The 13,601-nt window shown below is 43.8% G+C and overlaps 1 pseudogene; it reads left to right on the forward strand.

Moving 5' to 3' along the window:
• Positions 1-6,611: 6,611 nt before the first annotated feature.
• Positions 6,612-13,480, forward strand: LOC120978087 (annotated as a pseudogene).
• Positions 13,481-13,601: the final 121 nt, after the last annotated feature.

Below are 13,601 nucleotides of genomic sequence, written 5' to 3' on the forward strand. Positions count from 1 at the left end.
TTTCATATATGTAGTTACTAATAACATGATATTCCAGAATCAGTTACTATTAGACTGACTTACCCCATATTTAATAAGATTCAGCCCTTAGCAACCAGTCTGCATAAAACTGCAATTTCAGTTAAGATGGCCACCACTGCCCTCACCCTGAGGCTAATCCCGCCTGCCCTCACTAGCCAGTAACAATAGCCCCCCAAAAGTGTCAGTAACTAAAGCCCTCCCCCCCTAAAGGGTTAATCTCCTGCAGTACAAAGGGGTCCTCTTACCACTTGTTTCTTTCATTTATACACTGAGCAGCTGCAGATCTCCCTTCCCTGGTTTGCGCTGCTTCAACTCTGCATTCTCCAGCTCTGCTGAGTGAGGGAGCGTCTGCCAAGCGCAGGGACAGGGAGAAGTGCACACAGCCCAGGCACTGTTATCAGCTGCTGGGGAGGACCTGGCTTTAATCATTTACTTACAGTCCCTGGCTATCAGTAATGTGACCCTGCACGCTGCGTGCTCCGTCCTTCAACAGATAGACGGACCATGCCTAGCAATCCTATTTTAAGCACAGGTAAAAGTAGGCAGTACAGGGAACAAAAATGTGGAATTAAGGGGTAATTGAATACACAGTGAAAAGTTGAAATAGGGCCACCAAGGTGATATTAATCACCACAATCCAATACACCAAAAAAAAAAAAGACAGTTATCCTTTAAGAACCTCTTACAATGTCCTTTTATTGACCATGTTAGTCAACAGTTTAGATTTAAACTTGAACCCATTTAAGCCAGTTTTACATTATGGAAAGAAATTCTTTCCAAAAAAGTGGTTAGTTTGAAGATCCCTCAAATCTCCTTGGGAACTATAGAATATATGATCCCTGATATCTCCTTTACAGACTGGATAAGGAATAATCATAAAACATATCCAATAAGGAATTCTTCAAATCTCTCAGATTAAGATCCTTGTTGGGTTCCTTCCCCAAAAACCAGAGCTCGACGAGATCTCTCTTTGAATTATATTTCTTGCAGGACGGAGTAAGGGCCTGTCTAGGTTATACAAATTATTACTGGAAATATACAATATAGCAAATGTTTCCGGGGTAGAAAAATGGGTATCGGATTTGAACATCTCAAATGATTCTGTATGTTGGCAAAAAATATTCTTAGGCCCTCAGAGGTATTCTAAGTGCTCTCTTCATTTGGAAGCATCTAGAAAAGTTTTATATAGATGGTATATGACCCCAGAGCGTTTATCTATAATTTTTCCAGAAGTTTCAGCACAATGCTGGAGATGTGAGCAACATCTAGGTACTATCTTACATATATTTTGGGAATGTCCTAAGATTATGAAGTTTTGGAAAAAGATACATGATTTCCTGACCTCTTTCTTTTTGTGTACAATACCCTTTACACCAGCTATGTACGTACTTCTTACTGAATTAGACTCCTTTCCAAAACTATTCCGTAACGTTATATTTCATGTCTTAACTGCCTCTAAAATACTTGTAGCCAAACACTGAAGGTCCACCTCGGTTCCCCAGCTTTCAGATGTTATTCGTAGAGGCAGTTATAACTGTGAAATGGAAGGTACTATGGCTTCATGCAAAGGTACCTTTGCAGTGTATTTAACACTGTGGGAGAGATGGCGGGACAAGTTCCCTCTCCTCACTGGTACAAAACCATTCTAGAGGGCTGTAGTTGTCTATTTAGTGTGTACAAATTTTGGGGGCTACAACATGAGATCAGGGAGCTACTTAGACTTTTGGGGAAACTCCTACACTCATTACTTACCTGCACGTGTGTATTATTGCGTCACTTTATAGCTAGCCGTATTATATAGCATTGTGTCAATCGTTAGCTGATACTTCAGTCTTCTGTATATACTTTGTTTCTCCGAGTTGAAGGATTGGGCACAATAATGTAATTATCCCCTGGCTCAAGTTTTAACTAGTTCTAACTAGTTTTGTTGTCGTTGTTGATTCTATCCTATGTCCATCCTCCCTAATTTTATACCCCTTCCCCCCACACTTTCCCATCCGTCGGTCCTCAAGTACATAACTGTAGAACTCGTCCAATGTATGGGTAACTATGCATTCATGATTATCATCTTACTCCCTCTATGTAGGGGAATGCACTACTTTGATTTATATTTTGACATGTTATATATGTTTACATGTTATTTTTCAATAAAAATAATGTGAGATAAAGTTATTTGTGTTGCTAAAGAGACTGAGGATATCTAACAGAAGAAAAGGTCCAAATATGTTGTGTCAGTAAATTCTGAAGTTATCAGGAGAAGTTGTTATGGCCATATGGGCTGAATGGAGAAGAAAGAAAACATCTCTGATCAGAGGAGACATCACCTATGAGTCACTGATTTTATACGGAAGCCTTCATTTCTTCTGAAATGCATGACATAGTACATAAGTGTATTTCACAAAATGTCTCCATATAGCTGGCACAGAAAGATGATGTTGAGTACAGACAGGATGCATCAGGTCTGCATTGGAAAAAGGGGGCCCAAAGTTAAGAAACAGCACAGGGCCTATGTTCCATTTAATCCATCACTGCTAGCCTGCACTCTTCTTTCCCCATACATTTGCAGCACAGCAATGTACTTATTGGTCTGTATATAGATATATTGATACATTGTCTCAAGCTCTATGAAACTATACCTCCTAAAGTTGTACACTGTTAACAACTGGAAAGCTGCAGGTTGCAGATCGCCTAAGTCATCCTTGCAGCCTCTCTTTAAATTCACAAAGCAGAATGTACCATAGAAGCTGCTGCTATGGAGCCCAGTGAAGGCGGCACAGCTCAGGTTGGCCCCTCTACAACATTACCAAACTAGACAGGGGTGAAGTGAAGGGGTTTCTTACAGAAGATGGGAATCAATCAATGACCATCTTGTTCCATTATTGGGAGGTGGAAAAGATTTTTGGTGTTAACAAATCCCAGGTGCTCGCACTATTGTGCATTTTGCTATGGGGTCCTGTCTCCTCTCCGTACTCCCCTATGCTTGTCTGTATAAAGTGCAGTTATTACACATATAAAGCTGTGTGTATAATTGTCACAGTGTAGGGGGAGGGGAGGAACACCAGAATGACAACAGAAGGAAAATGACCAGGAACTAGGCCTCAAGACTAGGGAAAGTGAAATGGTGGCCACCTAAGGAAACCCTAAACCTAGCCCTGACTCCTGCAGTATGAATAGACCCTGAAGGTCGTAATATTCATACACCATAAACCTAGCCCCTAGTAACCCTAAAAAGCCCTAGGATTAGTGACAGGGTCTGAGACTACTGGTTCCTTCCCAGATGAATGAAACAGCGTCTCCCTGAGGCCTAGTAATCAACGAGCTAATGGGAACAATAAAATACAAAGAGAAGTACACTTGTCTTCAATAGAAAATGGATGAGCAGGAACTCAGATGAGGACCACACACCAGCTCTTCCAACTCCAGGCAGAGAATATCAACTGCATGGTATAAAGTGTGAGTCCAGACTAAATAGAAGAGCAGTAATGACCACAAGTTACACCTGAGACAAAAGGTGTGGTCATTACCAACAACAACACTGCCACAAGTGAAAACAGATAGGCTGTCAGATGACCTAACGTGCAGCCAGTCTCTCAGATCTTCTAACCTTTGTCACTGGAGCGATCGTGACAATAATGTCCATTGAGGTGTGGTCACTCCTGTATTGTGTCAGCACAGAGAGAGGGATCTGACCACAGTGGTCTGAAGTCCTGTGAAATAATTGGAGAACAAGCTCATAACCAACCAAACATCTCTGCATGCCTGTACAATAGGCACCTTTCCCAACTCTCTGCTGGGCTATACTGTAGGTTCTTTAACCCACACCTTTGCAGGGAGGTACTATAGGCTCTTTACCCCACACCTCAGCAGTGATGTACTATATGCTCATTACCTGTTAATAAAGAAGAAAAAGTATTTCTGCAATTAGATGCCACTAGGGGGAGCTCCATACACACTACTATATTAGTATTGAATCCAGTGGAAGCTATATAGAACAGTACAGACCAAAAGTTTGGACACACCTTCTCATTCAAAGAGTTTTCTTTATTTTCATGACTATGAAAATTGTAGATTTACACTGAAGGCATCAAAACTATGAATTAACACATGTGGAATTATATACATAACAAACAAGTGTGAAACAACTGAAAATATGTCATATTCTAGGTTCTTCAAAGTAGCTACCTTTTGCTTTGATTACTGCTTTGCACACTCTTGGCATTCTCTTGATGAGCTTCAAGAGGTAGTCCCCTGAAATGGTTTTCACTTCACAGGTGTGCCCTGTCAGGTTTAATAAGTGGGATTTCTTGCCTTATAAATGGGGTTGGGACCATCAGTGGCGTGGAGGAGAAGTCAGGTGGATACACAGCTTATAGTCCTACTGAATAGACTGTTAGAATTTGTATTATGGCAAGAAAAAAGCAGCTAAGTAAAGAAAAACGAGTGGCCATCATTACTTTAAGAAATGAAGGTCAGTCAGTCAGCTGAAAAATTGGGAAAACTTTGAAAGTAAGGGCTATTTGACCATGAAGGAGAGTGATGGGGTGCTGCGCCAGATGACCTGGCCTCCACAGTCACTGGACCTGAACCCAATCGAGATGGTTTGGGGTGAGCTGGACCGCGGAGTGAAGGCAAAAGGGCCAACAAGTGCTAAGCATCTCTGGGAACTCCTTCAAGACTGTTGGAAGACCATTTCAGGGGACTACCTCTTGAAGCTCATCAAGAGAATGCCAATAGTGTGCAAAGCAGTAATCAAAGCAAAAGGTGGCTACTTTGAAGAACCTAGAATATGACATATTTTCAGTTGTTTCACACTTGTTTGTTATGTATATAATTCCACATGTGTTAATTCATAGTTTTGATGCCTTCATAGTCATGAAAATAAAGAAAACTCTTTGAATGAGAAGGTGTGTCCAAACTTTTGGTCTGTTCTGTATGTATGGATATGTACTGTGACACAGTGAGGGGTTGTGTCTGGCAAGGCAGGTATTTTACTCCCAGCATGTGCGGCTGGGCTGGTTTCCAGCCAGGTGAGGTCAAATACCGGACTAGAGTTTAAGTGCCGGTCCGGGTTTTGGCAGCACCTGGCTGTCCTTAAATAGGCAACTGGGCTCAGCAGAGATGTCTCTATTTTTGGGAACTGAGGCTTTGTGCCTTGCTGGAGGGCTGAGAGCCACAACCGGCCCCCTAAAGCCTGCTGTGGACTACTGGAGGCAGAATTACCAGCAAGGTGACTTGTGTTACATTAACTTTTCATTGTGTGTGAATTAACACCATGACTGAAGTTACGTGCTGTTTTGTGCAATTGCCTCAAGTGTGAATAAACACTGACGTTTTGAGTTAAGAACTTGTATTTTGCCTCTGTACTGCGCCCGCTTACCCTATCTACCAGAACGAAACCCCACAATTGGTGGAGGATGCGGGCACAAGCAGTGAGGCTGGCATGAACGCGAGAGACAAACCTGCAGCAATGCGAGGCTAATAAGCAGCAGGAGGAGACTAACCAGTTGCTGCCACAACACGTGATGGCTTTGCAGACAGCAGGAGCAACCCCCAGCATCCACGATGCCCGGAAAGCAGTCCGTTCCGTGATTCCTAAGATGACCCCCGCAGACAACATCGAAACCTAGCTGGCAATATACGAGAAAGTGTCCATCAGGGAAAAGCTACCCAGTGACCAGTGGGCTGAGGTCGTCGCTCCATTCCTGGCATCCGATTCCCAGCGGGTGTATTTCGACTTGCCGGACAATCAAGTGGCCGACTACCAAAAAGAAAATGGTGAGATTTTGGCAAGACTGGGGGTGAATGTGTTGGCCCAGGCCCAGCGGGTACATCAGTGGGGGTTTAAGCCAGCTGAGCCTGCGAGGACCCAGTATTATGACTTACTCCACCTCTTGCAAAAGTGGCTACAGCCTGATGTGCTGAGTCCCACGGCTATGCTGGATAGACTATTGGCTGATATGTTCTGGAGGGCTCTGCCACCCCCTCTCCAGCACTGGATCGGCCAGGTGTCTCCTGGCAACGCCCTAAAAATGGTGGACCTGGTGGAGAGCGATGAGGCTACTTACACTGTTACAGGGGGTTCTTTTGGGAGGGGGGCAGTCAAACCCCGTAAATATCCATCCCAGACCCGGCGACTTGTACCAACCAAACCCAACCAGGGTGTACCCTCTACGACCTGGCTCCGATAGTCTGCTGGCAGTGTCAGGAGCTAGGCCATGTAAGTGCTGACTGTCCCCATCAGGTGGAACCCATGGATACTAACTATGGCTACCGTCAATCGCTATATACCAGGAAGCTGTGTGCAGCAGGTACCCCAAAAACTGTAAACCATCTGTGCCAGGTGGAGGTAGGAGACACTCCAGTGGAGGCTTTGCTGGACTCAGGGAGTCTGGTGTCCCTAGTAAGGGCTCCCCTGGTACGGTCAGCGGAGTATACTGGCCAGAAAGTCGGGGTCATGTGCATCCATGGAGACTTAAAAGAGTATCCCACTGCCCTGGTGTCTCTAACCACAGGGGCTGGCAGATGGACTTGCAAGTGGCAGTTGCCCCAAATTTACACTATGAACTTATAATAGGGAGAGACTTCCTGGGCTTCCCGACACAGAGGTGGTCTGCCCCCCCCCCCCCCCCATAGAGGGACATGCAGACAAAGATGAGAAACATGGAGAAATGCTCCGGTGCCAACGTCTACACCAAAGTGCCTGATGGAGGATGGGCCTGGGCGGTGGCTGTGGCCTTTTTCTTTGTGGAACTGTTCACTTACGGAGTCATCAAGTCTTTTGCAGTGATCTTTAAGGATCTGATGATCTGCTTTGAAGAAAGTAACAGCCGAATATTATGGATCATCTCCATCTGTATCTTTATCCTTACGTTCACGACACTCATCTCAACAGTTCTCAGCAACCGCTTTGGGCATCGGCCAGTGGTCATGTTTGGAGGCTTCCTCGTCAGCATGGGAATGATATTGGCTTCATTTGCACGCAGCGTTGTTGAGATTTATGTCAGCATTGGAGTGGTATCTGGTCTTGGATATTGTCTCAGCTTCCTTCCCACTGTCACAATTTTGTCACAGTACTTTGACAAACGGCGCTCTATGGTCACCGCTGTAGCGTCCACTGGAAAATGTTTTGCGGTGTTTGCCTTTGCACCAGCCATCACGGCATTAAGCAATAAGGTCGAGTGGGGTATTGTCTGCTGACTGTAGGAGCTCTGCAGCTGAACATTGTAGTCTGTGTTGCGTTACTAAGACCAATAATCATCAAAGCCGAAGAGGAAACCAAGGAACTGTTAAAGGAAGTATTAATTATTAATATTTTGGGTAATCTCAATAATAATATTCATAAATTGGCGTGAGTCGTCTATTGATAACTCCACCTATTTATACAATAAATCCGTTCTAAAACTACCTGATGGCACTTACACTTTCCCTGAAGTACGTGTGTTCACTATGTTATATACTACGGCGCCTACCAAAAATACTATACACTGTATGTTGAGCAAAAAAGTATATTTATTAAAACAAATACAAGTCTACAGTCTACTATTTCTATAACTATATATATTTATATCAATGGACACATAAATATATATACCTATAGTCGCACACAGTAATAAACAACCAACACTACAACACAGCAATAATATATTATAATAACACTATAATAATACGCCTAACTACACTAAACACAATACAATACACAATTACAATTCCACCCCACAAACTATCTAAATAGCACACTTACATACACACACGTTATTTAGCAGCTTTCACCCAACCACCTAGCTACACACTGTCCCTACAGGGTAAAAGGGGTTAACACAGTTGTGGTTGGCACTGCAAGGGTTAATACGATGCAGGCCAGGGGTATAGGCAGGGATGTAGCTGGTGCCTACAGGAAGTGGCACTGCAAGGGTTAATACGGTGCAGGCCAGGGATACATGATCAGAGGGGTAATATAGGACAGGGGGTATAATCTTTGGTGGTAAAGGAGGAGGCTTACTTAGCAATTCCAGGGGTTAAAGAGGACCTTTCATCGGTCCAAACATTGTGAACTAAGTGTCATAATATGTACAGCAGCGCCCAGGGATCTCACTGCACTTACTAATATCCCTGGGCGCCGCTCCGTTCCCCTGCTATGCCGTCCAGTATCTTCGGTCACTTGGTTATAGTAGGAGGAGACTGCCCTTGTTCTCCTGGGCATCTCCTTCTCCTAGGCTGTAGCGCTGGCCAATCGCAGTGCAGAGCTCACAGCCTGGGAGAAAAAAAACTCCCAGGCTGTGAGCTCTGCTCTGCGATTGGCCAGCGCTACAGGCTGGGAGAAGAAGGGAAGTCTCCTCCTACTATAACCAAGTCCCCTAAGTCTCCGCTTACTATAACCAAGTGACCGAAGATACCGGAGGACATACAGTCCTGATCAAAGGTTTAAGACCACTTGAAAAATCATATTTAGCATGGCTGGATCTTAACAAGGTTCCAAGTAGAGATTCAACATGCAACAAGAAGAAATGAGAGTGAGACAAAACATTTTTGAGCATTCAATTAATTGAAAATAACGATTAAACTGAAACAGGCTGTTTTTCAGCTGATCCAAATTTTAGGACCACATGCCTTTAAAAGGCCAAATCTGTGCAAAGATGTGGATTCATTGTAATTTTTTTGTCAGGTAGTCACACGTTGTGATGGCAAAGGCAAAAAAACTCTCCCTTTTTGAACGTGGTCGGGTTGTTGAACTGCATAAGCAGGGTCTCTCACAGCGCGCCATCGCTGCTGAGGTGGGATGCAGTAAGACAGTCATTTGGAATTTCTTAAATGATCCTGAGGGTTATGGAACAAAAAATTTAAGTGGAAGACTCCAAAAAATTTCACCAGCACTAAGCCGGAGGATCTAATTGGATGTCCGTCAAGACACTGGACGATCCTTGACCCAAATTAAGTCCCTTACTGGTGTTGACTGCAGCCCCATAACCATCAGATGGCATCTGAGACTGAAGGGCTTACAAAAACAAAAAACGTCTTCAAAGACCTCGTCTCCTTGAACGCCACAGAACTGCTCGTTTGGACTTTGCAAGAGAGCACCAAACATGGGACATTCAAAGGTGGAAGAAAGTTTTATTCTCTGATGAGAAAAAATTTAACCTTAATGGTTTCCAACGTTACTGGCATGACAAGCAGATCCCACCTGAGATGTTTTCTACGCGCCACAGTGGAGGGGGCGCCATAATGGTCTGGGGTGCTTTTTCCTTCAGTGGAACAATGGAGCTTCAGGAAGTGCAGGGTCGTCAAACGGCCGCTGGCTATGTCCAGATGTTGCAGAGAGCATTCCTCATGACTGAGGGCCCTCGTCTGTGTGGAAACGACTGGGTTTTTCAACAGGACAACGCTACAGTACACAATGCCCGCAGGACAAGGGACTTCTTCCAGGAGAATAACATCACTCTTTTGGCCCATCCTGCGTGTTCCCCTGATCTAAATACAATTGAGAACCTTTGGGGATGGATGGCAAAGATAGTTTACAAAAATGGACAACAGTTTCAGACAGTAGATGGCCTTCGTGCGGCCGTCTTCACCACTTGGAGAAATGTTCCCACTCACCTCATGGAAACGCTTGCATCAAGCATGCCGAAACAAATTTTGGAAGTGATCAACAATAACGGCGGAGCTACTCATTACTGAGTTCATGTTTGGAAGTTGGATTTCTGTTTTGGGGGGGTTTAGTTTTTTTTTGGAGGTGTGGTCCTAGAATTTTGATCAGCTGAAAAACAGCCTGTTTCAGTTTATTTGTTGTTTTCATTAAATTGAATGCTCAAAAAATGTTTTGTCTCACTCCCATTTCTTCTTGTTGCATGCTGAAGCTCTACTTAGAACCTTGTTAAGATCCAGCCATGCTAAATATGATTTTTCAAGTGGTCTTAAACTTTTGATCAGGACTGTAGCAGGAGAACGGAGCGGCGCCCAGGGATAATAGTAAGTGCAGTGAGATCCCTGGGCACCGCTGTACAGATCATGATACTTAGTTCACAATGTTTGGACCAATGAAAGGTCCTCTTTAACCACCTCAGCCCCCCTAGCTTAAACCCCCTTAATGACCAGACCACGTTTTACAATTCTGCACTACACTACTTTCACGGTTTATTGCTCGGTCATACAACTTACCACCCAAATGAATTTTACCTCCTTTTCTTCTCACAAATACAGCTTTCTTTTGGTGGTTATTGATTGATGCTAACATTTTTCGTTTTTCCGATATTAATCAAAATAGGCCGCAATTTTCTAAAAAAAATGTGTATTTTTAACTTTTTTCTGGTTAAATTGTTCAAATATAATGACATTTCTATACAAGTTTGTGTCAGAATTTATTGTGCTACATGTCTTTGATAAAAAAAAATCCAATAAGTGTATATTTATTGGTTCGCGCAAAAGTTATAGCGTTTACAAACTATGGTACAAAAATGTGAATTTCCGCATTTTGAAGCAGCTCTGACTTTCTGAGCACCTGTCATGTTTCTTGAGGTGCTAGAATGCCAGGATAGTATAAATACCCCCCAAATGACCCCATTTTAGAAAGAAGACACCCCAAAGTATTCGCGGAGGGGCATGCTGAGTTCATGTATGATTTAATTTTTTTTCACAAGTAAGCGGAAAATGACACTTTCTGAGAAAAAAATTATAATAATAATAAAGTTTCCATTTCTGCTAACTTCTGGCAAAAAAAATAAAAAATCTCCCACGGACTCACTATGCCCCTCAGTGAATACCTTGGGATGTCTACTTTCCGAAATGGGGTCATTTGTGGGGTGTGTTTACTGTTCTGGCATTTTGGGCGGGGCTATAATTGTGAGCAACCCTGTAAAGCCTAAAGGTACTCGTTGGACTTTCGGCCCCCTTACGCACCTAGGCTGCAAAAAAGTGTCACACGTGGTATCGCCGTAGTCAGGAGAAGTAGGGCAATGTGTTTTGGGGTGTATTTTTTCCAAAATGGGGTCATTTGTCTGTAAATGACAACTTTTTCCATTTTTTTTTATACAAAGTTGTCAATTTACAGAGATATTTCTCTCACCCAGCATGGGTATATGTAAAAAGACACCCCAAAACACATTGCCCTACTTCTCCTGAGTACGGCAATACCACATGTGTGACACTTTTTTGCAGCCAAGATGCGCAAAGGGGCCGAAAGTCCAACGAGTACCTTTTAGGAGGGCATTTTTAGGCATTTGGATTCCAGACTTCTTCTCACGCTTTAGGGCCCCTAAAATGCCAGGGCAGTATAAATACCCCACATGTGACCCAATTTTGGAAAGAAGACACCCCAAAGTATTCCGTGAGGGGCATTCATAGAAGATTTTTTTTTTTTGGCACAAGTTAGTGGAAATGTATTTTTTATTTTTTTTTCTCACAAAGTCTCCCTTTCCGCTAACTTGTTACAAAAAGTTCAATCTTTCATGGACTCAATATGCCCCTCAGCGAATACCTTGGGGTGTCTTCTTTCCAAAATGGGGTCATTTGTGGGGTGTTTGTACTGCCCTGGTATTTGAGGGTCTCCGCAATCATTACATGTATGGCCAGCATTAGGAGTTTCTGCTATTCTCCTTAGGCCTCATGCACACGACCGTTGTTTGGGTCCGCATCCGAGCCGCCGTTTTGGTGGCTCGGATGCGGACCCATTCATTTCAATGGGGCCGCAAAAGATGCGGACAGCACTAAAAAAATATAACATGTCCTATTCTTGTCCGCGCTTTGCGGACAAGAATAGGCATTTATATTGCCGGCGCCCGTTCCGTTCCGCAAATTGCGGACCGCAAAAAACGGCACGGTCGTGTGCATGAGGCCTTATGTTGAGCATATGGGTAATGAGATTTATTTTTTTCGTTCAGCCTCTGGGCTGAAAGAAAAAATGAACGGCACAGATTTCTTCATTCGCATCGATCAATGTGGATGAAAAAATCTCTGCCAAAAAATGTGCAAAAAAAAAAAAAAGGTGCGATCGCTAATAAAGATCCAAAAAGCTCAAAAGTGATCTTAATAGCGCTGCAGCAAATTTACGGTGTTTTTGCAGTGATCAGAAAAAAAACATTTCTGTCACTGCGGTGGGGCGGACTGAACGCAAGTGTGCGCACAAGATCAGGCCTGATCGGGCGAACAGTGCGTTTTTTGTAGAGCCTAAGGTGACCCTAATGTATTTATATAGATCTGATTGTGATCAGTCTTGATCACTTACAGATACTATATAGTACTAGTGCTGATTAGCGACAGCGATGACGCTAATCAGTGACTAATCAGTGACTGCGGTGCGGTGGGCGCTAACTACCTAACAAGTGGCTAACTAGCTGGCGGTGATAAGGGACCCTTAGGCCCCATTCACACGTCCGCAATTCTGTTCCGCATTTTGCGGAACGGAATTGCGGACCCATTCATTTCTATGGGGACAGACTTTGTCCCGCTCGGATCCGGAATTGCGGAACTGCACTTCCAGGTCCACACTTCCGTTCCGCAAAAATATAGAACATGTCCTATTCTTGTCCGCAATTGCGGACAAGAAAAGGCATTTTCTATATAGTTCTGGCAATGTGCGGATCCGCAAAATGCGGAAAGCACATTGCCGGTGTACATGTTTTGCGGATCCGCGGATCCACAAAACACATACAGACGTCTGAATGGAGCCTTACAGGGGGGTGATCAGTGACAGGGGGGGTGACCAGGGAGTCTATATGGGGTGATCAGGGGATAATAAGGGGTTAATAAGTGACAGGGGGGGTGGTGTAGTGTAGTGTGGTGATTGGTGCTACTTACAGAGCTGCCTGTGTCCTCTGGTGGTCGATCCAAGCAAATGGAACCACCAGAGGACCAGGTAGCAGGTATATCAGACGCTGTTATCAAAACAGCGTCTAATATACCTTTCTGGGATTAAAAAAATCGCATCTACAGCCTGCCAGCGAATAATCGCCGCTGGCAGGCTGTAGATCAACTCGTTTACCTTGCGATCCTGTGTACACGCGCGCGTTCACAGGAAATCTCTGCTCACGCGAGATGACGCATCGATGCGTCTAGGAGGAATAACACGGCTGCTCGCAGGACGCATCCTTGCGTTAGGCGGTCGGGAGGTGTTTAATGCAGGGGCTGCACGGCTCAACCCTTCTTCCTTCGTGGAGCTGCTCGTTCCATCTCTTTCTCTTCCATCTGTCTCTCTGTTTGTGGTCATGAAAGCCCTCTTCCCCTAGTCCCAAATGCTGGACACGTAAAGCCTTTGTAGTTGGAGTCTACCTCATACCATACACATTTGTCTAAAGCTGATCAAAATGGATGATGTCAACCAAAATGAATTTTGTTGGTTGAAATTTAACAACGAATGGTCATTTTAGCTTACAGACTATAATCGTTTAAAAAGTAGTTGGCCATGTTTAATATTTTTGTCCAATAGGCGGACAAAAGATCTTTAGTTCAAAGAAAGATCATTTGTGAGTAAAAGTTCTTTCTTTGAAAAAACATTCCCAGAAAGATCTTTTGTCCATCAGCTGGTTTAACTGAACACTTACCATATGTCTAGTGTGAACAACTGTAACAGCCAATATGGACTAAAATGTGTT

Source organism: Bufo bufo, chromosome 8 (assembly GCF_905171765.1).
Source record: "Bufo bufo chromosome 8, aBufBuf1.1, whole genome shotgun sequence".
NCBI lineage: Eukaryota > Metazoa > Chordata > Amphibia > Anura > Bufonidae > Bufo > Bufo bufo.